Genomic DNA, 26424 nt, shown 5'->3' on the forward strand with positions numbered 1-26424 from the left:
GACTCATTAAAGCATCCAACCTTTCTGCAGAGATTACAAAAAAACTGCTGTGCTACTCGCAACTTTTCCCCATTGCCTTTTAAAACATGCACGAACAAGAAAACGTTAATTTGACATTATTACACACCTGAAAATAGTCTAGCACCTCATCCCAGCTCGGGCATCTGAAATAAAGCCATGTCAGCTGTCGTTCAGTTAATTGGTGAAAAAACTCCTAAAATAAATTTGCAGGAAATCATTCTAAAGGTTTTTTCTTTTGGTGTCCATAGCAATTAAAATACCCCCATTCTTCATGTAAGGGATAATGTACAGGCAGCCGGTTGTTATCGCAGAAATAAGTCTTGTATCACACTGAAGGGGCTTATTCCGCGATAACAGCCGGCTGATTGTACATTATTCCGCTTATTACACGGCTACTTGCCACATGAGAAAAAAACTGGACATAAAATGTGAATTTGAAATATTTTATTGGCTCATTTTTACTGAATGCAGACCTTCCGCGAGGAAAAGCTGTTTAGTTTCGGTTTTAAAGTAAGAAACGACGTTCAAACGTCACGAACAGGCAAATTGGTTTAATCATTTGTAAATATAATGCCATATATGTTATTAAAAGACATATTTATTATTAATTTTTGTGTAATATTAAACTACCCCTCTTAAAATGATTTGCAGTATCCGGGTTACAGGGTGTTATTAGTTTTGAGCGGTTGTTATTTGAAAATAACACCAGTTATTATTTGAAAATAACAACCCTTGGAATGTTGCGACTGGCCAATCAGAATGAAGCATTCAAATAAAGCAAAATTGCTTTGCAATAAAGCAAAGCAAGGGCAGACAGGGAGGAAGATGCAATGTGAAATAATCTCAGCAGGATGTTTTGTAACAGCCTATAATTTATCTTTTCTCGCCTCTGGTTTTCAGTTCCCTCAGGGCACCTGCCTGCTCCATCTCTCAACAGAGCAGCTTCATAAAAAAAGAGTCCCCTGCTCAGACCAACAGTAATCCTACACATTTATACACAGCTTCAGAAGTCTCCAATCAGATAGTGAATAGCATTACATTTCCATTGAGTCCAAGTGACCTCATCAAAGCCTCAATGGAGCCCACGGCTCGGACTGCTCGACAAAATCAATCCACAACTGCTCTTGACCTGCTATTTTATCCTGACTTTAATCATAACCATGAAGAAAAAAACATTATGTTGTTGTAAAGCCTTATCCTCCATTTTTAGAAGCACGAAAGAGAGACTCAACAGGGTTTAATTTAATGATGAAAACTGCTTCGAGGGACATACGTGTAATCCTTTCAACAGCTGACCTCGGTGTCGATCATTCAGTCGAGTAAACTTTAGTCGAGTAAACTGCCTTCACACAATTGTTAGTGCTCATAAAATTCAGGAAAACTTGTAGTAAAAAACTTTTGAATGGACTGTAGGACGATCCCTGACATTAAAAAACTCTACAGTACAGTACAATGTAAAACAATTGAACATAGAAACATTGTACCGTTGTATGGGAGTATTTAAGAAAACATAAGTTGTTTGTAAAATATTTTTAATAAATACTAAGTGAGATCAGATTTAAATCCAGTCAACATGAATGCTGCCTGATGGTGTCTGAACTAAATATGCAAATCCAGTTAAAGCCACAATATGGAATATTTGGACCGCTAGATGGCGCACTTTCGAAACAACAACAAAAGGCGAAGCTAAATGACGTTATGTAGGAGAGTGGAATCGTGGGACATGTCGTTTTCACCATCCAGAGGCGTATGGAGATCGCCCATCATGTTCACGGACGAGGTAATGAATTAACTGTATTTTATGTCATCGTAATGAATTAGCTTGCAAGAAACGTGGAATGTAATGCTACGTTAGCCCGCGACTGATACTGGACTTTGTCAACTGATTTGGTGGCGTAAAGCTGCACAGTTTTACGTGTACACAAACAGTCACACAGTCGTCGTTTAAAAAGTAAATTGGAACGAACCCACAGCATTTACAAGTAACGTTATTGGCTACATATTTTTGTGCGAAATATACTGTATTTCATAGGGTAACTGCATTCATAACTATTCAAATAATCATAAAACTTGTCTATTAAAACACATGCGAGAGCGGAGTCTCTGTCGAGTCCAAGTTGATTTACACTTTTTTTGGTTTCCTTTACTTGCCAAAGAGTAATCGTGATCCATAATAACAGAACAACAGATGCTGCGTCCCAGATGCTGTCTAACCACTTCCGCATTTGCGTGTTGCCGTAGTTTCTACAACCGGAAACTGAGGGTAGTGCGGAGCACCGGATATTAAGTCACTGATATGCGACAAATACAAGGGAGACAAGGGACGGGCCATTATTTTAAATAGGAATTTCTCTGGATTTGCACATTCTTGGGAACATTTGGGATAATGTAAGTACACAACTGCATGAAATATATCACACTGTGCAAGTGATTTTTGGATATTTCATAACAAAATTCTTCCATATTGTGGCTTTAATATAGGTTACGTTTTTTTACACTCGAGTTAGCTGGGGCCAACTTTTAAAATGTGGTAACATTTGCAACAGAAATTGAGTGTATTTGCATTTGTCAATTGATCCATTTGGAAAACTTACAGTGCATTCAGAGAATACATTATAGTAGTATGCCTGTTCCTTGGGATTCAAACCCATGACCTTTGCGTCATGACCTGAGGCTTTGCTCAACCAGTTGAAATACCAAATAAAAAATCTTGGTTTATTACAGAATTTATTCAGACACACTGGATATTGCAGGACAAAATATGGGCCTCATGAAAAAAAACAGCAGAAGCTCATTACCTAAAGCAATGGCTGCATAAGGCATCCAAATTAGATTCATTATCAATGCATAAAAGGATTATTCGTTTTAATAAAATAACCTGTTGAGCGACTATTACCCTAGACTGTGCTGAGCAATGATAGAGAGTAGTAAAAATTGTAAAGTTAAAAGACCATTAAATACCCGTTGGGGGTTGTTTAACAATTCAACTTCCAAATTGCTTCAATATTAATCTTCATAGAATGTCTTGGCAAAAACAGGCAACTACACCTCTTAAAGGGGTCATATGGCGCGAATACATGTTTTTCTGTGTCTTTGGTGTGTTATAAGTTGCATGTATGCATTAGACACGTAAAATTGCAAAAATGAAAGTGTCTAACAAAAGATGCATTCTATCTAAAAGCGAATGCTCAGACCTGCCTGAAACGCCTCGTGTAACCACACCCCCACAAATCTACGTCAGTTCGTGGTATGATCTGACTAAGATCGCCCAAATGTATACGCAAGTAAGATGGGCTTACCTGTCAGTACAATTGCTTTGGAACCTGATGTTCCAAATATGGTAAGAGACGTTACGTTTCCGTCACACGCTTGCAGTATTCGACCAATCACTACGCACTGGTTAACTGGCCAATCATAGCACACCTCGCTTTTCAGAGCGATGGGCTTTGTAAAAAAATCTGCACTTTTCAGAGAGGCGGGGCAAAGAGGAGATACAAACATGCACGGTATGTGGGAAATACAGCGTTTTTTAACCTTAAATCGTGTATACACATTGCATTAGGGCTGGGCGATATGGCAAAAAAGTAAACTCTATAGTTTTTTTCTATATTGATCGATAACGATATTTATTTCGATATATATTTATTAAAAAACTGTATTTAAAAGAATCTATTTTAAATACAGTTTATTAACAAAAGTTAACCTTTAACCAGTTAAAATTCAATTAAATTATTGCACTGTTGCAACACAGAGGATATTAGGCCATAAACAACATGTACCAGTTCATTCAGTCTCATTTTGACTCAATTGACTCGTTAAGTAAAGGGAGTGTTCATTCAGTACATTCAACCAATGAAAGGACTCCGTTACTGCGTACATTCGAACGCAATTGGCTCAGCACCTGCGCACATACATAACGCTGCAATAATGTCTTGCTCGAGTAGTGGGATTCATTCAATGCATTCAGTGAACCTTAGTCTTTCAAAAAGACATCTCACATAAACTGTAGTACATTTCTTTAATCATGCAAGCATCTTACATACAAGGTTCAATATTTTAATGTGCACACAAACTCACTTCCTTACATCTCTAATCTGTACAGGGCAGCGCTGGTTTGTTTCATAAGCACCAGCTCATGTTAGCAGATATGTTAACGATGGATATAAAAACGTTTGTGCTTGAGTTTCGAAGTAACTTGCTTGCAATTGCGCCTCAAGTTTGTTTTGTTTAACCGGCGATTGCGAAAAAAAATAAGACACTTGATAAACCGCGTGATGACAACTCGAGGTTAGTTTCACCTTTGTTTCCGCTTCCAGTAATGTTTTCCTCCTCATGTTGAGTTTTCTTTGCCAAGTGCAGTATGAAATGGACTTTGTACTTTGACGCGCATGATAAAAGCTGCACGCTGACTGACTGTTGTTGCGTCTATTTCTGCGTTCTGTTAAACTGTAAGATTAATCCATATCGAGTCAAAATGCCAATAGCTTATCATCGTTTTTGAAATACATTCTATCGCGATTCGATATGATATCGTTTATCGGCACAGCCCTACATTGCATTACATCTAAAACAAACGATAATGTTCATTTTAGCCGTGTCATATGTCCCCTTTAAGTAGGGCTGTTCACCGATTAATCGCAATTAATCAAATCGAGAATAAAATTCTTCTGCATTTAATTTATAATTTAGCATTAAAGACTGTAAAGGCTCCTTCAATTTCTGTATATTTCCTACATGAGCTCTCAATTATACTGTTGAATGGCTATAATTCATGTTAAAATAATAAATTTAATAGAGACATCAGTTACAATACTAATATCAAAATGTTAGCTTTCATAAAATGATGCTGTTAAAGAAATATGTTGTTTCTACATCAATTTGAAGATTAAATGTGAAATTATTAAAATGTAAAAGTATATTTTAAAATATAATTGTTATGTGCGATTAATCGTAATTAATCACAGAAAAAATGTGTGACTAATCCAATTAATTTTTTTAATCGATTGACAGCACTAGTTTTTAATAATACATGTCTGGGCACAGTACATATTTATTTTCTATATATAAACACATAGCCTACACATACAATACATGTATATATTTTAAAATTTGTATATATTTGCATGACTAATTTAATTTAGGGCTGTCAACGTTAACGCGTTAACGCATGCGATTAATTTTTCCAAATTAACGCGTGAAAAATATTTAACGCAATTAACGCAGCATCCGTTTGTTTTGACATTCTTTGTCTAGCGTTACATTATGTAATTACGCTCTTATTCGTGTACAGCAGGGCTAGTCAACTGGCGGCCCGCGGGCCAAATGCGGCCTGTCAATCATCTTTACCTGGCCCGCCTAAACATTTCAAATAAGTGGAGAGACTTTAAGAACGGTGTGCTTTAAATGCACGTCCCCCTGAGACGCCACATCTTTAAAAGTCCAAAACGCTGCTACATTCAAAACGAAAGTAATTCCCGCGGCTCATAATGATTTACGTCTTATAAAGCGATTTGATCGGTCAGTCCAAGAAACTTAATGTTTTTTATAACGTTATAATCAGCAATGCATTGCACAGCCACAGGCAATCGGTTTGCGCACGCGATAGGTCGTGTGCTAAAACGCGTTTTCTTCCCTTGAAAGTAGGCTAACTGTAGGAAGGGTACACCACGTGAACGGTTGTCTCAGATAAGGGAAAACTGTGTTGTTTTTATTACTGCATTCATTATGAATAATGGATATATTTACGAAAAACAGCTGTTCATCTCCCCCAGAACTCGCACTATACAAAGGCTCTGCCCTAAAAGTGCGTGGGGCACATGAATGCGATTGTAATTCTCCCGAAGATGTGATAATAGCGTTCAGTTTCTTGCACAGATCAATTGACTGATTTATAAGACGCTTATTTAACGTCACAAGGGGCAGGGATTACTTTTGTGTTGAATGTATTTGCGTTTTTTGTTTTTATTGATTTACCTTTAATTAATTCAACCAAATATCTTCTTGAAAAAACAATGCCACCCACATCTTGGATGTACTGGAGAACTGTGGGTGAGTAAATTAGTAGCAATTTTTGGGTAAAGTAATGCATTAAGGCATTAATGCATTAATGCAGTAATGCATTTCCTTTTTAATTTAATATCATGAAAAGGCACAAATACTGGATGCAATATTTTTGTGCATGTTTTAATATATGGCCTATAAGGAACAGCAACAAAAACAGTATAAAAGGAACAAAACGAAATAAATAACAGAAATACAAAATAACAGAAGAAATCCGCATCCTATTTATATTTTTTGGATTCTGGCCCTCAAAGATAAGTAGTTGAAGACCCCTGGTGTACAGGCTTTTAAACCACTTAAGCACGATTTGAAACAGTTGCTTTGACGCGTTCAATGAAGATAGACAGCTTCTAAACTGTGGGACGCGGCAAAACGCAACGCGAGGTCCAGTCTGGTGTAAACAGTCACGGGCTGAAGGCTGCGTCTCGTGAATCTCTGTCAGACAGCGCATCCGTGTTAAGTTCTCTTTCGTGCTTGAATGGATAAAACCATGCAAGATTATGTCAGAAAGCTCGTTTTGTCTAGCATTTTCTTAAGCACAGACTTCAAAGTGTAAAATAAAATCTTAAATTAATGCAAAGAGTTGTGAAAATGGGAGTGCGGTGACGGTCAGATCTGCGTACTAAGACAGCTCTTAAAGGGGCCACGTTCTTAAACGTGCTGCTGTGACTCCTGTCACTAATGTTAATCAAAGAACAAAATAAAATAAGAAATCAATGTGATTTTGTAGCTTTAATGAGAATTCTTCTGCATTTAATTTATAATTTATCATTAAAGACTGTAAAGTGTTTGAGACCTTCCTTCAATTTCTGTATATTTCATGATAGCTCTCAATTATATTGTTGAATGGCTATAATTAATGTTAAAATAATCAATTTAATAGAGACATCAGTTACAGTACTAATATCAAAATGTTTTCTTTCATTCATAAAATGACGCTGTTAAAGAAATATGTTGTTTCTACATCAATTTGAAGATTAAATGTGAAATTATTAAAATGTAAAAGTATATTTTAAAATATTATTATTATGTGTGATTAATCGTGATTAATCCAATTAATTTTTTTAATCGCTTGACAGCACTAATTTAATTATATATAAACATTTATTCATTATTATTATTTTATATTTATATATTATAATATATGTATGTGTTTATAAATACAAAATTAACATGCACAGGGCACAGACATGTATTATGCATATCAATTAAAACGTCTCGGTTACGACTGTAACCTTCGTTCCCTGATGGAGGGAGGGGGGCGGTGGTGCTGGGGGGCAGTCTGCTTCTTTACCACGGAGAACCTCGCTTGCTTGCGAGATGGGCACATCTAGAAGGCGAGCCTTCTGAGCGTCACTACGCAAGGTTGAGCCAAAGATGTTTTCTTGGACCACTATCGTGGCCGTCGTCCAACCCAGAGCACCCTCCATGACCTTCATCGCATGAGGCGCGAGGCCGGTGCGCAGCCGGGTCGGTCTTCCCATCAACCAGATCCTTACGCTTTGACTTATGACCCGATGGGTCGCCATAGCATTATGAACCTGATGGACCGCCATAGCGTGGAGGGCGGAGGCAGTTTAACCCATAGCATCGTAAGTCTTCGACACGAGTTACATGCCCTGGAAGAGAGCCTTGGTCGACCCCTGCAAGTGGCAGCGTCAGCGGTGCACCGCGACTGCACATTCCACCTGGGGGACGTCGACATATCCCTTAGCTGCCCCACCGTCCAGGGAAGTAACAGCTCCTGAACCCGTCAGATGGAAATGCGCCGCGAACGGCATATTCCACGTCTTTGTGCATCTCCAGGACAGCCGCGAGCCGCGAGGTCAGGCAAGCACAGCCGTCATCTCTGCGTTGCCTCGTCTTGGGCCACCCGGGGGCAGGAGCTCCAAGGGGTCTCCTCATTCGATGCCAGGAGGTAGCTGTCCTACGTTATGACAGAAAGTTCGTCCCTATCGCGTTGTCGAGTCTGCCCGCTATGGGACGGTACACCGCCACCCATCAGGGATGAGCCAGGTGAGCGCAGATGGTACGCGAGCCGAAACTGGCGGAGAATCCATGGGAATCCCCAATCACCCCCGCCACTCGCCGAAGCGGTCGACCTCGCCGAAGTCGACGCTCGGGAAGCAGACGGGGTTGCGGCTACATTCTGGAGAACGTAGCCAACCGTGACTACAACACCTTAATCGACGAGCCCTGCCACTGCATGCTGGAACCCCAACATGCAATACAGGTGTCGTGCCCATGGATTCAGGGATGAGTCTGTCATACCCAACAACACAGCTGCGAGACATGCCCGAGGACAGCGCAGACTGTGAGAGGAAATTTGCTCTTTTCGAAATATCTGCTGCTCGCTGCCGAGACGCCCAGGGGAAGTAAATCCGCTGCTTCGCGTTGTAAATCCAGCAGTCTGGAAGGAGAATTCTCGGAGAGAAGAATCGCTTGACATGTACCGTCCTTCATGCAGGTTCCGAAGAACAAAAGATGAGTGAATGGCCGCCGCCACCTCCCTTTTATACCCGTATGCACGGGGCGGGGACTGGCTTGCGTGTGCCATTTGCCAAGCCCATTGGCGTTTTAAATTCCTCTCGGAGATGATAGGTTCTCAAGATCAAACCCCAGTCTGTCTCTCAACACGTCGAGAGACCGACTGAAGGGGAACCATAGACTTTACAGCAGAAAAAAACATGTTTACAGCCTGGTACAAAAATATTTTGGTCTATATAGCTAATTTTGCCCTTCATGACCACTGTGAGAAGAGTGATATAACTCATCCGTTTAAATTATATTAAGCCTTAAAATTCTGTATAATTAAGGGCATGGCCACTTGAGTGACCTCAGCTCCAACCACGTCCCGCCTCTTTGCCCATTTTCAATTATCCAGGTGTGACACACGGTGATGCGCTGCTAACCCACATTAGCCTTCAAAAAAGCTCCTCAGAAACCTATGGGTGACGTCACGGAACTACGTCCATGTTTTATACGTCTATGCTTATTACACATATTTATATACACTGCCCATCCAAATAAAATGTCACACAATCTAATATTTGTTGGATCGCCTTTAGCTTTGATTACGGCACGCATTCGCCGTGGAATCATTTTGATAAGCTTCTGCAATGTCACAACATTTATTTCCGTCCAGAGTTGCATTCATTTTTCGCCAAGATCTGGTATTGATGATGGGAGAGTCGGGCCGCTGGGCAAAGTCTTCTCCAGCACATCCCTAAGATTCTCAATGGGGTTAAGATCTGGACTCTGTGGTGGCCAATCCATGTGTGAAAATGATGTCTTGTGCTCCCTGAACCACTCTTTTACAATTTGAACCCGATGAATCCTGGCATTGTCATCTTGGAATATGCCCGTACCATCTGGAAGAAAAAATCCATTGATGTAATAACCTGGTCATTCAGTATATTCAGGTAGTCAGCTGAACTCATTCTTTGGGCACATAATGTTGCTGAACCTAGACCTAACTAATTGCAGCAACCCCAGATCATAGCACTGCCAAGGTGGTGACTTTTCTTTGAACGGGCAGTGTATAACAACACTAACTTTTTGTTCTGACTAAAATTCATGTCAAAACAACTTTACAAACTATTTACAGAAAAAACTTTCTGCTCATGTTTCATGAAAGAGGCCCATAGATTGTAAGACCACAGAGTATTTTTATCTGGTGTCATAGTCGTCCTAAGGAGAGCTCATTAAAGTAGCTAGTCTGGTCCTGTGCTAGTGTCTTCATTACCAATTGAGACCAAAATAATGAGCCTGTGCCTGTAAAGAAATAATTAAAAAGCCAATGAACTGATTAGCAATGAATACATACAACCTATTCAGGAAATGTGTCAGTGAAACATCGTATAATAGTCTGTTTCCAAGCAACACATTGCTGTGCCCCTCAACAATGAGCACTGTGGTCAAATCACATATTCAGTTCGGATCGTTTTATTCTACCTTTAAGTTTTCAGTGATCGGATATTTTAAGGCAATAAGCACAGGTGTATTTATGGCTAGCGTTTTATTACACACGATTATTAGCACTTTGTGTTGTGTGTTGTGCAAACTAGAGGCTCAATTCATAAAACAAATCGGTAGAAAAACAGCAGACAAAAATAAATGTGCTTACTAGACATGACCACTGGAAGGTAAACCACTACTGCTTGCAGGGTTCTTGCAAGTTTATATTTCCATTAACAGATGGTGCTTCAAAAATTCAATTAAAAAGGGAAGGATCAGGCTTGCCTGTTTCATTTGAATACATATGCTCTCATTCATTAGGTGTATAGTGCAATTTATAATGTATATATAAGGTGTCAATAAAAGTCAATGAGCTGTACATAGCTAGACAGCATTCATTTCTCCTATATTAACAGCAAAAGCAAAAAGTTTCCAAATGAACTGTGTCATTTGACGTGTGCAGCTGACAGGGAAAACTCAACAGGGGGTGATGCTAATTTCTAGCAGTGCAGCTTGATCCGCAAAGTAACAAATCCATTAAACAGAGAGACTTCACTCCAGTACACACAGAGTAGACGATTCTCTAGATTATATTCATTTGACGGTATCCTAAACCACTACAGTCATAGACCTGATGCCAATGTGCCCTTGCACTTTTGTCTTTCCCCACTGTAGGCCTTTTCACACTGTGCTTAACCCTGGGTTATCTTCATTCTAAACCCCGCTTTTAACCCCGGGTAAACGAACGTTTCACACTTGTAATTTTGAAGCAGGGTTATCCCCGCATTTTACCCGGGGTTATGAAACCCTGCTCCAAATCAGGGTTAGCAGCACTTTTGCAAGGTTAACCCCGCATTGCGGTGCCAACGTGTGCAGTGTGAAATGAAGCAGGGATAGAATGATACGACCAGACGCAACGGACACCCAATCAAAAACTGAACAGCCCTTACCTCATTTCACAAGCTGTGCAGTCACAGAAACTCTGTACGCGGTGTAAACAATCATTTGAGTTTTTTATTTATTTGAGTAAGAAACGTCTTAGGAAAACAGCCAAAAAGCTCTTTTCCCAGATGCGGAACAACAAGGTATTCGGTTATTTAAAGGGACCACGCACTATTTTTATTCAGTCAGTTTGACGCTGCAGTGTTTATCCAATCATGACTGTTGACACCGCAAATATGCAAATAAGAATGTTAACCCAGAGTTTAGTGATGTACAGTGTGAAACATCAGGTTATGAACACCCAGGGTCATCTCTTAACCCCTGGTAAATTATAAGCAGTGTGAAACGTGAAACAGATAACCCAGGATACTGTTTACCTGGGGTTAAGAATAACCCTGGGTTTAACGATTTCAAGTATGAAAAGCCCTTATGAGTCTAGTAGGCAGTGGAGGCAGCTACAGCTCCTGGAATGAGCATGGTGGCAGTCGCACAAAAGTTGTGGAAATTCCAGCTCAAACCACAGTCACATCACTCAGATGTCTTCAAACATTGTAACCAAAATGAAAAAACACAAGTGAGGGTTACATAAGAGACTGATGTACTTTGAAACAAAACCGCAGTACATTTTCGTTTTATCGCTGCTTTCAAGGCATCTCTTTGGGACTAGTCAATTTTCAACCTGAGGCGAGTGCTGAGTGCGAGCTGCTAAGCTATCAAACAGTGTAAAACAAGCCAGCACCTTTTCCATTTGTTTCTCATCCGCTATCTGCTGCTTCAAAACACTTAAAAGATCCAGGACATTGTGAGAATCAGCACATTGTTTTGTCTTCTGCTACGGGATTACTGCCCTGCATGTGACCAACTAGTGAATTAGGAGGCCCAGTGAAGGTGGAGTACTCGGGGCAGGCCTGTGGCAGGTGTGTGTTTGTGTGTTTTCCAACAATACTATGCTGAGAAAATGAGAGATCTGCTAAACTGTGAGAACTTGCAGGGGAGTTGGTGAAGCGACGCAGTGTTGATGATTTGGGCCATTTGCCAAGTGCTCTTTACTTCGTCAACAGCATCAATTTCAACAAGTGTTTTGATCTGAAAGAGGGTTTTTTATGGATGCTCTTCCATAACACAAACAAAACAGTGTTTAATTAACACAAATGAAAATTAGTACTTTTCCTATTCATTTTCTACCATTGGGATTTAAAGTGCGGATGAAATTAAAATGGAAGCATTTTGGCTTTTAGTATACAGTATATGTTAACTTTATGGATATCTATAAATCAGTGTGTTTTTTATGTATATTGTAATCCGCTTATTTTTGTGCCATTTCTTCATTTGGCCCATTTCCATACGAGGCAGAATGGCAAGGCTAGTTTAATATAATATCTGTCATCTATTTCTATACCGTCTGTGTAGCACATCTTGATACATTGTCTTTATATAAAGCATTGACACTTTGCATGTATAAAATACCTGTTTATCATTTACTATGTGATCATACTGTAAATAAAGACACAAACTGTAAACTTGCGCTATGATATAACGGTTCAAAAATATTCCCAAATAAAATTATTTTCACAGTCACTATTGTTAAAAATAATAAAATAAAATAAATACATCTTCATCAAGTTAATCTTAAAAGGAACTTTGGGTATAGAGAGATGTATGGCTTATATTAACAAAGGCATTGAAATATAAATGTGAAATTAAAAAACAGTATTCATAAACTTTGAAAAAATATTTGTACTCGGAGACTGCCATTTTTTGCGTCAAAATCGGTGAAGTCAAATGGGTGCAACCTAAACCAATAGGGGCTGGCTGCAGCCGATGGGGTGAGTGGAGCTCCACTCAAAAGCGGAAATACGTCACCTCCACTCGAAGCCCAAGCGGATATACGTCACCTATTTCTGACCTCAACCCGGAAGTAATTTATGAAATGGCGCTGTTTTAATGTCAATAAATACTTGTAATGTTTTAATGCTACAAAATAATTTTTAAATGTTATTAAATGCATTTAATGTTCATACATTGCTTCCAGGTTTGTATTTAGAAAGTAAACATTATAATAGTTAGCAGTGAACAATAAATGAAACATCAAATAAATATTTTTTTATAAAAATGAAAAATGTGAACAAAAATAATTTAGGAATTTTATATTTAAAGCAAAATAACATACAAAACAACCACAGTAAAATGTTGAATAATTTCCACAAATTAAGTTTTAATTGTTTTGAATAAAAAACACAAACTATATTTACAAAAATCATCAACTGCAAGTAACAGTAAATAACGATCAACGAGCGTTCTTCTCCTTCTTTCCTTTTAATGGCAGGTCGCAACCAACATGTTTAGGTGTATATCGCCACCTACGGTACCGGGGTGTGTAACATCAGGGTTTTCAGTACTTCGGTGGATTATATAAAAAAATCTGATTTTCTAAACCTGTATTTTAAAGAGTAAGTAGCATGAGATCATGAAAATTACATTTCATGCAGTGTGTTATGTTGCCGTATTTGAAAGTAAGCTGTCTGCCAAGTTATAAGTCCGAAGGTGAATAAATAACAAGTTATTGGCTTGTAAAAATGGGAGTCGACTCTGAATCATGCAAACAAGACATGAGCTAGTCCGAGTCTCTAACCGCAGCGTATCTACGTCACTACACATAGTCCCCGCCTATGTTTTGTTTTCTTCACTATTAGTCTCTCCTCCCCCAAAACACTGTCGCTCGTTCGTGATGCGTGTGTATCATGTCTAGAACCTGTGTTCTACGTTGTGAAACTAAGTCTGTCTTATTTCAACTACCAAAGGAAGAACTTCTGAGGGAACAATGGTTACAATTCATTTTTCAAACGATACCATAGGAGTATAACCCCAGGGTTTTACTGTGCGCGCGTCATTTCTCCGAAGATTGCTTCAATAATCTTGGCGCGTTCACTGCAGGATATGTGAAACGACTATCCTTGAAAGAGGGGGCAATACCAACCTTGTTTGGACCTGTTAGCCACCGAATCACAACCTGTAAGTGTGAATTTTTATTTTTGTCTTAACTTCAAGAAATATTTGTGTACCTTATGTCTGTGTTTAGCTAATGCATATAACGCTATCATTAGCATGTACCGTTATTTCTGGGGTATTACAGTTTGTTTATCTTGCTATTAACTCTGCTAATTTAATTGTTCAATCTATTAACTCTCAAAGTATTTATTTCAAAAACTGAGTCGAGTACTATCTGTATTGTAATAACATCTGAAGATACGAACACCGTACACTGTATGCCGTGTCAACTAGTCCAAGTATAATACTGTTACAAGAGAATTGTAAATGTATTTTTTCTTACTGGCATCTGCAGAAGGATCAATTAATTTTCCAAATACTTTCAACGTTTATGAACTTAATAGAATGTTTTATGAAATCATTTTTATGACATCCAACCACCTATAAACCGTAATCCAGTAATGATGGTAGGCGTTCCATTTGCGACACATGATGAACGCGTTTGATCAATCACAACAGACTACACCATCTGACCAATCACATGACACTAGGCTAGCGGATAGGAGGGGACTAGATGGATGAATCGCTGAACGAATCATTTGAGAGTCAGACAAGAAGTATGGTAAGAATAACTGCCTATTATTACGATATAATAGTGTTTTTACACCTTGTATGTACATAAACTTGTTGTTGGACACTCCATAAACCAAAGTAGGACCTTAAAAATCATATCGTCGCTGTCGGGCGGAAACCTCTTATGTCCAAATTTGGTCAATTTCATATTTTTTCACAAATAGATGCTATTGGTCAGTTCCCATGTGGGCCTGTTATTTTTACAAATTATTAACCAATCTAAAGTGTTGAAAATAGCTTGAGAGCAAATCTCTTAACTCCATTGGACACTTCAACTGTCTGAGAAGTCTCGTAACTCCTCCTCTTCTTCACTCCGTGGGAGCCTCTCGGCATTACGTCTCCTGATTGAAAGTTTTTTAGACAATAACGAGTGAAAATAGTTAGGTTAGATATATTTGAGTAGGTCTGTTTTGTTAAAAACCTATACCTGTAATGCTTCGGTGCAGAAGGAAGCCCGTGAGCCACGAAGGTAAGTTTGCGAGCAGATTCGGCTAATTTCCGCCTATTAGACAGCCTAGTCAGCTCATCGTTTTTTGTATTACATCACTTATAGTTCTTAAACCTTTAAAATAGAGTTTAGGAAGATGTATGTAACCACAGTCGTTAGCTTTGGTTAACGATTGAAGCCTTTTCTCTTGTCAAGAGGCTCAACGCGACCGCCAACTTTATTTGCGTGCATATTAATTTCCGCCTATATTAGACAGCCTGTTTAAGGTTTTATTTTGGTATTGCACCACTCATAGCTCTAACGTTTAAAATAGAGTTTAGGAAGATGTATGTAACCACAATCATTAGCTTTCTTTAGCTCTTAAAGCCTTGTCTCTTGTCAAAAGGCTCAACGCGACCGCAGACTTTGATGAACACTGCTGGCAGCAGCGACGTCTGTGTCCATACCATTCTTATCAATGACAGCGTAATCTCGTATCTCCCTGCTCCCAAGTTATAAACCTTGTATCTCCGATTAAACATGGTTTTGGGGAAATGTTGTGTTAATGTTGGTACACAACAGTATATGATAGCAATATAAGGTCAAAATGTCATGATCTGAAAAAATAAACAGGTATCTGGTTTTGTATAAATAAGATTTGTGACTCAGACAGTGGCCAGAGATTCACTGTTTCCAGTAATGCTCTTCCTAAAATGAGATTTTACTTTATACCAACTTTAACGATACAATGTTTAATAACTAAAAAAACATGCAGTTTTTTTAACTTCCTGAAAAATAATGGTTTTGGAGATACGAGGATTCCGCCCGAATCTACTTACTTTATGCTACTTACTCTTTAAAGAAATTCATGAAACATCAGCTAACATCGGCGAGACATCAATATTGATCGTTAAAAATATATAAATCCATCGTGTTTATTCATCCTTTTTGCTTAATTTCACGGAAGCCATATGCGTTGTGCTTGCATTGCACGTTAAGACAGCGTCAGTCTGCAAGTTGTGTAGGGATGCTGAGATAAAATTACCCGAGTTAAAGTTCGAACTTCGGAGAGCCCTGCGACGCCATTTTGCCCCTTCTTTGTTATTGAGTGGAGGTGACGTATTTCCTGTTCGAGAGTGGAGCTCCACTCGCCCCATCGGCTGCAGCTAGACCCCTCTCACCTAAACCTGTTCTCTTTCGCTACAGTGAACCAAACACGTTTACCATATACAACAGTAAATTATGATACATCAAACATAAGATCAGATATATAAATACACAAGGACAGTAGGTGTCCTTTTATATACGATGTTATAAAGACTATAAACAAACAACCATATACATCATACAGAGTTTGTGTGAGATAGAAACAAGCTCGCATTACAGCAGGGAATGGTATAAATAACGCGAGCGCTTTGCCCCTTCTTGATCAACCAGTGTTACGCCACGTCTCGTTGCGACTCAACAAAGACAATAAACCCAAAATAAATACTAAATATAAAAAGACATTATAAACACGACATTTGTTGCCTCTAGTGGAAACATTATTACTGATTATTAGGACTTATGTTGTCTTTTTTCACGTTGCGCACGGCATTTGCAGATCACAAACGCACACAAACTCAACTCGCGTTAGTCCGTAACAAGTCTTTTACAATAAAAATATTCTTACAGGCTGCGAATCTGAAGCGCCAGCAAAGTTGTAATGGTTGGAACGGCCCCACTTTTTAACCAAAGCTTTTGTGCACAGCCAGTCTTAATCTCTCTCCCAGGTTCGTAAAGCAATCTTCGGTGTAATGCGCTGCACAAACTTGAACATTCTGATTGTACTTTTCTGGAACAGTGTTGTAAATAAAATGTAACCATTCGTTTTTAGTTGTCTCATCTTTTGGCAGGGCAAACAGGGAAAACAAAGAGTCTTTCTTTTCGCAACGAAACACACAGCGTCTCCGCGACATGGCTGCGGCTGTGACGATACAAGTACGTCCATCTCACTTGCGTTTAGATTTGGGCGGTCTTAAGTCAAATCATGTTACGAAGTGACGTACATTCGTCGGGGTGTGGTTACACGAGGCGTTTCAGGCAGGTCTGGGTTCGCATTCGCTTTTAGATAGAATGCATCTTTTGTTCCCACACTTTCATTTGTGCAATTTTACTTGTCTAATACATGCATGGGCAACTTATAACACACCAAAGACACAGAAAAACACGTATTTCCGCCATATGACCCCTTTAACCTAATCATTTTTGACTGTCTATTTAAGTGCTTTTCACTCCTTTCAAGTCACTACAATGGTACAGGATCAGGTGTGCCATTAATAGGAGTACAGATATACATCTCTATACACCTGTATTTATGACAAATGTAACAGTGAGTTTCTGTGATTCACATCCGTGACGTAACAGCAGTGCTATACAGAGCACAACATTTTTTCAGTGAATCATCCTGCTGCCACCTCCGCAGCATAAATACCACCTGTTTCAGAGTGCACAGTGCCGCAAAGCTCGGAAAAGCACACAACTCTTCTCATTAAGATGCAAACTCCCACAGTCTTGCAGCTAATTCTAAACCCTATACTTACACTTTTCCTCCACAACATCCAGGGTTATTAGGTTTGTATCATTCCTGACACTGCGCTAAATGGAAGAGAGGACTCAGACGCATCCTGAAAAGCGATTGTAGGAAAAACTTCAATTTGCTATAATTTGAAATTAATCATGTCATGAATCCTCTCAAGATGTCAGGATAAATTACTTATCTCCATCTGAAAGGTAGCTTTTTATTTACAAGGGATAAATTAATATATTGTTTCCTTTCAATGCTCGCACAAAAAGCAAAGCACTTGCATAAAGTAATAGCTTCAAGTCAATATTTCCATCCTAAGTGAACCAGCCACAGCATTACAAGATTAGACCATTAAGAATTTATACCAGATCACAGGGCATTTAATACAGCAGCACATATCAAGTTTTGGAAATGGAGAAGTGGCGTCTCTAAACCATCTGAAATAACTGGCCACAAAAAAAAGTGTGTCAGCTCAACCGACTTGTGTAAATGAGCTGATCAAATCAAGAGTCCAATTCTGTTATTATGATCGCTTCCTAATACGATGGCCATGTCCTCATTGTCCTCCCTCATCTGGCACATCATTCCCTGTTTGACTAAACCGTGCGGAATGGATTTCAGTGGGACCATTTAACGGCTGATAAAAATGAAAACAGTATTAAAGCATTAAGCCCAGTCATGATCTGAGATTCAAGGTGCCCTCGGAGCGTATTATTTTAAAGTGATTATTGACTTTAATTGAGCTTTACGGAACACTTCATAATTGGATTATTTTATTCTTTTTACCAAACACAGCCATCATCAAGATGTTCATGTGTTAGCCTGGGCAGTGATACAGCTCCGCAGACTCTTCTCTCGCTATAAGGTAATGCAAACCAAGCATCGCTATGTGACAGAGGTACCCAAGTGCCTGGAATAGGGCTGTGCGATTTGGGGAAAATATCTAATTGCGATATTTTTGACAGACATTGCAATTGCGAATTTATTTGCGATTTTAACTTTTCTAATTCAAGCTTCAGCTCAATATTGTTGTGTAGAGCACAGTATGGGTATAGTTACCCTGCTGAAAGAAAACAACAAAAAAAAACATTACAGAAATTCTAATTGTTTCCATTAAAACCATTACAAAATTAATTTTTGTAGTGTGTTTTGGGCATTATTCAAATAGGGCATTATTCAATGTGTCTCCCAACTTCCAGATTACATCACACCAATAGAATCCAAATACCAGTGTACACTATTATCCATTAAAACAAATACAACTCCCATTGTAACCCTTAAATCCATAACATTTTCTATTGTGTTAGTGAATTATTAAAATAGTTCATAGGTTACATAGGCTGATTTATAATTTTTTAAGTATGTGGGATCTTTTAAAACCATTAGAAAATGTGCTGAATGTTTAATTTCATCCAAGTGAAATTAGCAAAACAGTTAGATAGAATTTACATTTGTTTGAAACGTGGAGATAGGCGTGAGTTTACACAGCTTGCGCGCGTGCGTCAAGCCTCGTCCATATTGCCAGATGCCCGTGTGGAGCCGGACTCAAGTACTATAAACGTCATTACGAAACAGGCTGTGTGTGCGCAACAAGTTTAAACGGCTCGTCCGCGAGACGCGCAACGCGGGGCAGAGACGCGCGAGTATGAAACAGGCCGTGTGTGCACATCAAGTTTAAACGGCTCGTCCGCGAGATGCGGGGAAGAGTCGCACGAGTATGACAGGCTGTGTGTGCGGTCTTCTGAATTGGACGTTTTTTTTGTATTTATTTGCCTAATATGATCGATCTGACTCTGCATATGCCATAATAAAACACACTCTCTCTCCTGCCTTCTGTTTGTTTGTTTTTTTTATGTCGGATGTTTCACAGTTGGCTAGGGCAGTGCTGATTAGGCATAACGGAGGTGCGCTCACTCAGACGCGTTTCCTATTTTTCACATCGCTTCCACATCGCAGCCTCTTGCGATTAGCAAATCGCAACGTCTCACATCGCGATTGCGATTCGATTTCGATTAATCGTTCAGCCCTAGCCTGGAAATCTATAATATTGCATTTAAAATGTATTATGTTGTGCTACTGCTTATAGGTTCTGTCAGGGTCACTTTTAATTATGTTTACTGCAACGTATAAATAAAAAGATACAAACAGAACCTTGCTTTATGAACCAATTTTAATTTGATCAGATCTCTCGATCAGATCAAGCTTCATACAAAGCAAACCAGACGCTATTTCAAGCTGTGTAAAAAAGCTGTTTAAAAAACGAAATCACATTGTTCTAGGGCACTTGACACAGTGGACTGACTCAGATCTAATAAATCTCATATGCACCCACCTACGCAGACTATCTCTCTCTGTTATTCAAGATATGGCTTTTCTTTCTCCCATGACATCAATCATTCCAAATTCAACTTCCTTTCTCGCATTTAAAGGAGTCGTATGATTAAAAAGATTATTAACTTGTGTTTTTGGTGTAATACAATGTGTTTATTAGGGATGCAACAATACAGCTCACCCACGGTTCAATACAAACCTCGGTTTTCACCCACGGTTTTCAGTCGGTTCGGTTCTGATGGCTTGGCACATTAAAGTGTTTTTTTATTGTTCTATGCTTATGTGACAGGAAGAGTAAAAAGTTAAGAAGATTTTTTTTGTGATATTCTCTTTATTTTACTTGACTTATTTTATTATCTTTAAGCAAAAAATCAACTTGTACAAATTCCTGGTGTATTGAATAAATGTAAAGATTTACACTGGCAGCTCACAGCAGTTTTTGGTTTACTGTTCATCAACATGCCAGTAAAAAGAGGTTTTTCACATCAGAGTATTTAAAATAACGTAATGCAAAACTTGCAATTGCTGTAACGGAAGTAAACATGCTGTGCGTGTAAGACTGCAAACACTAGCGCTCAATGGGAAAGGCCAAAGATAATATATTAACAAGGTGCACCACTGCCATTGCAATAAATTGGAAGAAATGCAATGCTATATAGCTGCCTTGAGGCGCCCTCTTGCCATGACGTAAATAGCTGTCCGAAAGGCCGCCGAGTGGCATGACTTTCGTCAAACGGACTTTGGCATGGTGCTGTAGACGCTCTTTTTGCATGTGCTGGGTGAGAGCAACACGAACGTGCTGCTTTCGTATGCAGTGTAAAAATACATTCTTGATGTTCCAAATTCGGACATTATCACTTTAGTACAACGGGCTTACAATAAAGACAGACCGCGTCTGTTCGTCAGCATTATACTCAACAGCACGTTGCTTCTCGTGTTGCAGGCAGTCTCGCTTCACCGCCCGACCACCATTCGCTATTAGATATCACTCGTGGGGATGTGTTTATCCATCTCAGCGCACAGACAAACACGGACAGAGCCAGGAAGCGCACGGAAATAATTCAAATGCAACACCGGAAAACCACAATTCACTTACACGTATTGAACCATGGAGGTCGTACCGAACGGTTCAATATTATATTGAGAATTGTGGCATCCCTAGTGTTTATACGTTTTAAGGTTGAAAAATGAATTATTTTTCACATACCGTACATTACACTGCGTTCCAAATTATTATGCAAATGATATCTTTCTCTGGTTTTCCTAATTTGTCGATGCAAATGACAGTCAGTATAATTTTCAAGTAATCAACAGTTAGGGTACATTTGGAATTTTATTGAACAAACCTCCCACTGACAACAGTATTTATTTAAAAAATGAAAAACTCAAAATGCACTGTTCCAAATTATTATGCACAACAGAGTTTGAAAACATTTCATAGGTTGTAAAAAACTGAAAATGGTCATTTGTTGAATTTGCAGCATTAGGAGGTCATATTTACTGAAATCAAAAGCTATTTCAATCAAAAACATCCTAACAGGGCAAGTTACATGTTAACATAGGACCCCTTCTTTGATATCACCTTCACAATTCTTGCATCCATTGAACTTGTGAGTTTTTGGATAGTTTCTGATTGAATTTCTTTGCAGGATGTCAGAATAGCCTCCCAGAGCTGCTGTTTTGATGCTAACTGCCTCCCACCATCATAGATCTTTCGCTTGAGGATGCTCCAAAGGTTCTCAATAGGGTTGAGGTCAGGGGAGGATGGTGGCCACACCATGAGTTTCTCTCCTTTTATGCCCATAGCAGCCAATGACACAGAGGTATTCTTTGCAGCATGAGATGGTGCATTGTCATGCATGAAGATGATTTTGCTACGGAAGGCATGGTTCTTCTTTTTGTACCATGGAAGAAAGTGCTCAGTCAGAAACTCTACATACCTTGCAGAGTTCATTTTCACACCTTCAGGGACCCTAAAGGGGCCCACCAGCTGTCTCCCCATGATTCCAGCCCAAAACATGACTCCGCCACCTCCTTGCTGACGTCGCAGCCTTGTTGGGACATGGTGGCCATCCACCAACCATCCACTACTCCATCCATCTGGACCATCCAGGGTTGCACGGCACTCATCAGTAAACAAGACTGTTTGAAAATTAGTCTTCATGTATGTGTGGGCCCACTGCAACCGTTTCTGCTTGTGAGCATTGGTTAGGGGTGGCCGAATAGTAGGTTTATGCACAACTGCAAGCATCTGGAGGATCCTACACCTTGAGGTTTTCGGGACTCCCGAGGCACCAGCAGCTTCAAATACCTGTTTGCTGCTTTGCAATGGCATTTTTGCAGCTGCTCTCTTAATCCGATGAATTTGTCTGGAAGAAACCTTCCTCATTCTGCCTTTATCTGCACGAACCCTTCTGTGCTCTGAATCAGCCACAAATCTCTTCACAGTACGATGATCTCGCTTAAGTTTTCGTGAAATATCTAATGTTTTCATACCTTGTCCAAGACATTGCACTATTTGACGCTTTTCGGCAGCAGACAGATCCTTTTTCTTTCCCATATTGCTTGAAACCTGTGGCCTGCTTAATAATGTGGAACGTCCTTCTTAAGTAGTTTTCCTTTAATTGGGCTCACCTGGCAAACTACTTATCACAGGTGTCTGAGATTGATTTCAGTGATCCAAAGAGCACTGAGACACAATACCATCCATAAGTTTAATTGAACAATATAAAATTAAATGTTTACGACACTTAAATCCAATTTGCATAATAATTTGGAACGCAGTGTATTGTAGCTCCTCTAATGCCTCGCCTTTCTAAAACACGTCTATTCTTTCAAAACTCATCGCTCTGGAAAGCGCAGTGTGCTCAGATTGGTCAGTTGAGCAGTGTGTTGTGATTGGCTGAATACCTCAGCGTGTGGCGGAAATGTTACGCCCCTTACCATAACCGCAAAATTTCAAGATAAGTCCGACTGTCAGTTCATCTCTCCTCTCACTCAGAGACGTTTAGCGTCAAAACAGTTGCAAAAACAGTACACTAATAACAGCAGTGTCAGATTAAATAATGAAACGAGCGGATGAAAACCGCATATGCAAGCGCAGCAGAGGCCAGACATTGTGTGAAAGCCCAGAGCGAGCAACTCTCGGAACGATTGTCAGTTTGCCTCGCCTCGCCACCCACTTGGAGTGGATTCGCGTCGGACTGGTTATAATAAATACAAAAAAGTACAAAAGTGCATAAAGAGTAAAACCAGCATCGGTTTTGCCTTCAAATCGAGTTTGGATGATGAAACCAATGGATGTACCGGAAGGACGCTTTACAGAGGTATGTTTTTATTTGTCTTATGTATTTCCGCTGTGACATGGCGGTTGCAGCACAACGGCTGCAATAACTGAAGCTACGCCTTCAGCTTTGCGTGTACATTTGGGCGGCGTCATGCAAACATTGCCACAAACTAACGTAGAGATGTGGGGGTGTGATTGATCGAGGCGTTTTAGGCAGATCTGGATCAGACTTCTCTTTTAGTTAGATTAAATCAACACGTGGAAAACTTTGAGCTTTGAGACTTTGGATGTCTTGTACATGCAAAAACGGTTTTATAACTAAATCAAGCAAAACATGAAATTCCGTCATATGACCACTTTAAAAACACAATCACATTTATAAAGGAGAAACTTGATTTCCCATTTTAACGGTGAGAGTACTGTATTTAAGAGGGCAGACATTTTTAGGGATTGGTTTTATGTTACATTTTGATTTAACATCATTAGCATGCTTCTCATTTTAGCAATTTAAAACCCCATCAATGAAGAATACAAGTATGTTTTATTATGACTGTGGTCGAAGACAATCAAATCAACACTCATGATGGAAGCGTGTTGTTGTCTATGTCAGGTCAAGTCACGTTTACTTGTAAAAACACAACCAAAGTGGTCAAATATGTGGTCGAAATATTTCATAAAAAATATAAAAATGAATAGAAAGTCTCTTATACAATAACCACGTATTTCTGTATCCATAGATACCACAACAAATCTATCTAATAAACCATATTATCCGTATTCATATTAACAGTAACACACATACTATATATACCCACTAATATACTGTACATTCCTTATCTCAACCTGGGCTAGTGTTGCACAAACAAGAACACCTCTTGTAACTAAGAAAACCCCAGATAATAATACCGCACATGACGCTTTATAAATTAAGCTCACAGATATTTTTCACAAAGATAATGACACCAACGAGAAAGATCTTACAACAAACGCGTCTGTGTAACATTATATCGTTGGCGTGATGAATGAACACATAACAGCGGAATACGCTCGGCGTGTTTCAGTCTATGCAAGTAATGTGCTGTCATTTGCAACAAGAAAGCCATCATAAAGCATTGTTGTTAACGACAACCTTACCTTGGGCCCTTTATCAGTCACAATTCATACACAGAGCGTGGTGATGTAAATCCTTTAGCGAGCTGCACAGAGAGGATGTCGCTTGATATGATCCTGGAGTCGGTCTGCTCGGCACCTGACAGTGACAGCGAGTCGACCTCCGTTACTGCAGCAGTGAATGTAGGTACGTTGGTGTGTGTTCAGTAATTTGCAGGACACAGGGAAAATGCGTGCTGGAGTATGCGTACTCCTTTCAGTAGATTTCAATTTTAAAAAAGGGAAATAAATGAAAATGTCTGACGTAATATGCGTATTGCTAAAGTATAGACGATGTGTCTAAATTATGATATTGTGTCACAAGTTAAACATATCCTGAAATACTGAAGCAACATGCTTGATGTTTTGCTTGCAGAAATGTGCCTTAATGAAAACTGATTTATTTCTGCTTTATGCAATATATATGTCGTGTCGTAAGGTAACCCTGGGTTAATTGTCTGAATGAAAAATAGTGATAGTGTGAGATAGATGACGCTAAAAGGATTAACAGAAGCATTTTGCTCTCCGTTTTGGCCAAAATTTACAGAAAGCCATGGACAAAAACATTTTGGTGATTTTAAAGTAAAAATCTCATGAAAAAAGAATCATTAATTTTATTTTTGCACAATGCAGTTACAACACAGCTCTGCCATGTAGACCCACTGACACATGCATCAATATGAATAAATCCTTTGGATTTATTCCCATGCCAGGTTTTAGTTTTTGCCAACCGGATGCGGTCCATCACACACCATCGTTGTATTACGTAGTAAAAGCGCTCAACTTCGATTCCTAAAGAGCAAACTGCCTCTAGCATTTGGCGTTTTTATTTGTATTAGCTATAAAAATAGTACGTATCATCCATATTATTACATTTAGACCATTTAAAAAAATGTTCTTGTTACAAAGCAAAGTATATTTTCTTTCTTAAAAGAATGAACTGATCTTTTTTTTAGTAATCCATTTAGCCTCCCATTAATTATATACAGAACAGAGGTTTGCAATTGTGATGGGAATGCCTATCCCTGCCTCGGGCTTAAGATGCTGGAATAGACTCCAGCCCTCACATCACCCTGGAGAGGAAAGGGGGTTAGAGAATGGGTAAATGGCTTGCAGTTTAACAAGCAATGCAAGTCTCATGGGTTCAGTCCCCGTGGATCACATATATAATGATAAAATAAAATGTATAGATGTTTAATAGGCCTATGTGCAGATTGCTTAGAAATGCATAAAGGTAAAAAAAATAAAAAGAATGACCATCCCAAAAACAGTTCTGAACATTAATTCCTTTTCATCTGAAATTTTGGAGTCTGTCACATTGTGCTCCAATGCATGCCCTAAAAGTTTCCTAATTATTTTCCTAAAGCTGATACACATTTAGACACCAAAGAATTACTATTGTGATAGAACATTCAATCATAAAAATCATTAGGGACAATTCAAAGCACTTGCATCAAGTTTGCCTTTTACAAAAAAGCTGTATCTTGCTAAATATATAAGAAAATCTCTTCAGGACATTTCATACTTGGCTTCATAATAACATTGATTATAAGCAGCAATCCAATTAGGTCACATTGTTCCCTCTTAAAGTGTCAGAGATAACTGAATGGAGCTGTGATGCTGTCTGTAAAATGGGGAGAACCCTGCTGCGCAGCCTGTCTGCAGAAGGTCAAAATGATCTGGCCCAGAGCTCATGTCACTCGCATCTAATCAGCAAAGTGAATAGGACCAAATGAGAGGTTTCATAAGCTCCTTCTGTCGCTGCCAGTCTTGTTCTTTGTTAGACTCATCATGCATTTGATCCTGTGGAGCCAAATTTACATCTGTGACATGAAAGGAGCTCATTTTCCTCCCATTCTTTCTATCATTGCTGATTCATATTGTGGCATTCATAGTGGCTTGATGAGCTTTCTTCCATCTCATGTGGAATACAAGACTCTCCGCCCCATGCCAAAAGTTCTCTTTAAAAACCCAAAAGTGAAAATATGACCTCCACCGATTCATCATTTATCATGTTGTTTTAGAGTAATCCATAATATGTTATGCATCACATATCTGCAAAAT

The 26424-nt window shown here is 39.1% G+C and overlaps 1 protein-coding gene across 5 annotated transcripts in view; it reads right to left on the minus strand.

Annotated features, from left to right (window-relative positions):
- Positions 1–24525, minus strand: part of dlgap1a (discs, large (Drosophila) homolog-associated protein 1a) — a 139616-nt gene extending 115091 nt beyond the window's left edge. For 3 of the 5 annotated variants that reach the window (XR_008962964.1, XR_008962962.1, XM_057333783.1), the window contains exon 1: positions 24346–24521. The gene's annotated coding sequence lies outside the window, so the exon portion shown is untranslated. Of the gene's footprint in view, positions 1–24345 lie in introns of all 5 variants that reach the window. The other 2 variants (XR_008962965.1, XM_057333785.1) reach the window with 2 other exon arrangements.
- Between the last annotated feature and the right edge of the window lie 1899 nt (positions 24526–26424).

Source organism: Triplophysa rosa, linkage group LG5 (assembly GCF_024868665.1).
Source record: "Triplophysa rosa linkage group LG5, Trosa_1v2, whole genome shotgun sequence".
NCBI classification, from domain to species: domain Eukaryota; kingdom Metazoa; phylum Chordata; class Actinopteri; order Cypriniformes; family Nemacheilidae; genus Triplophysa; species Triplophysa rosa.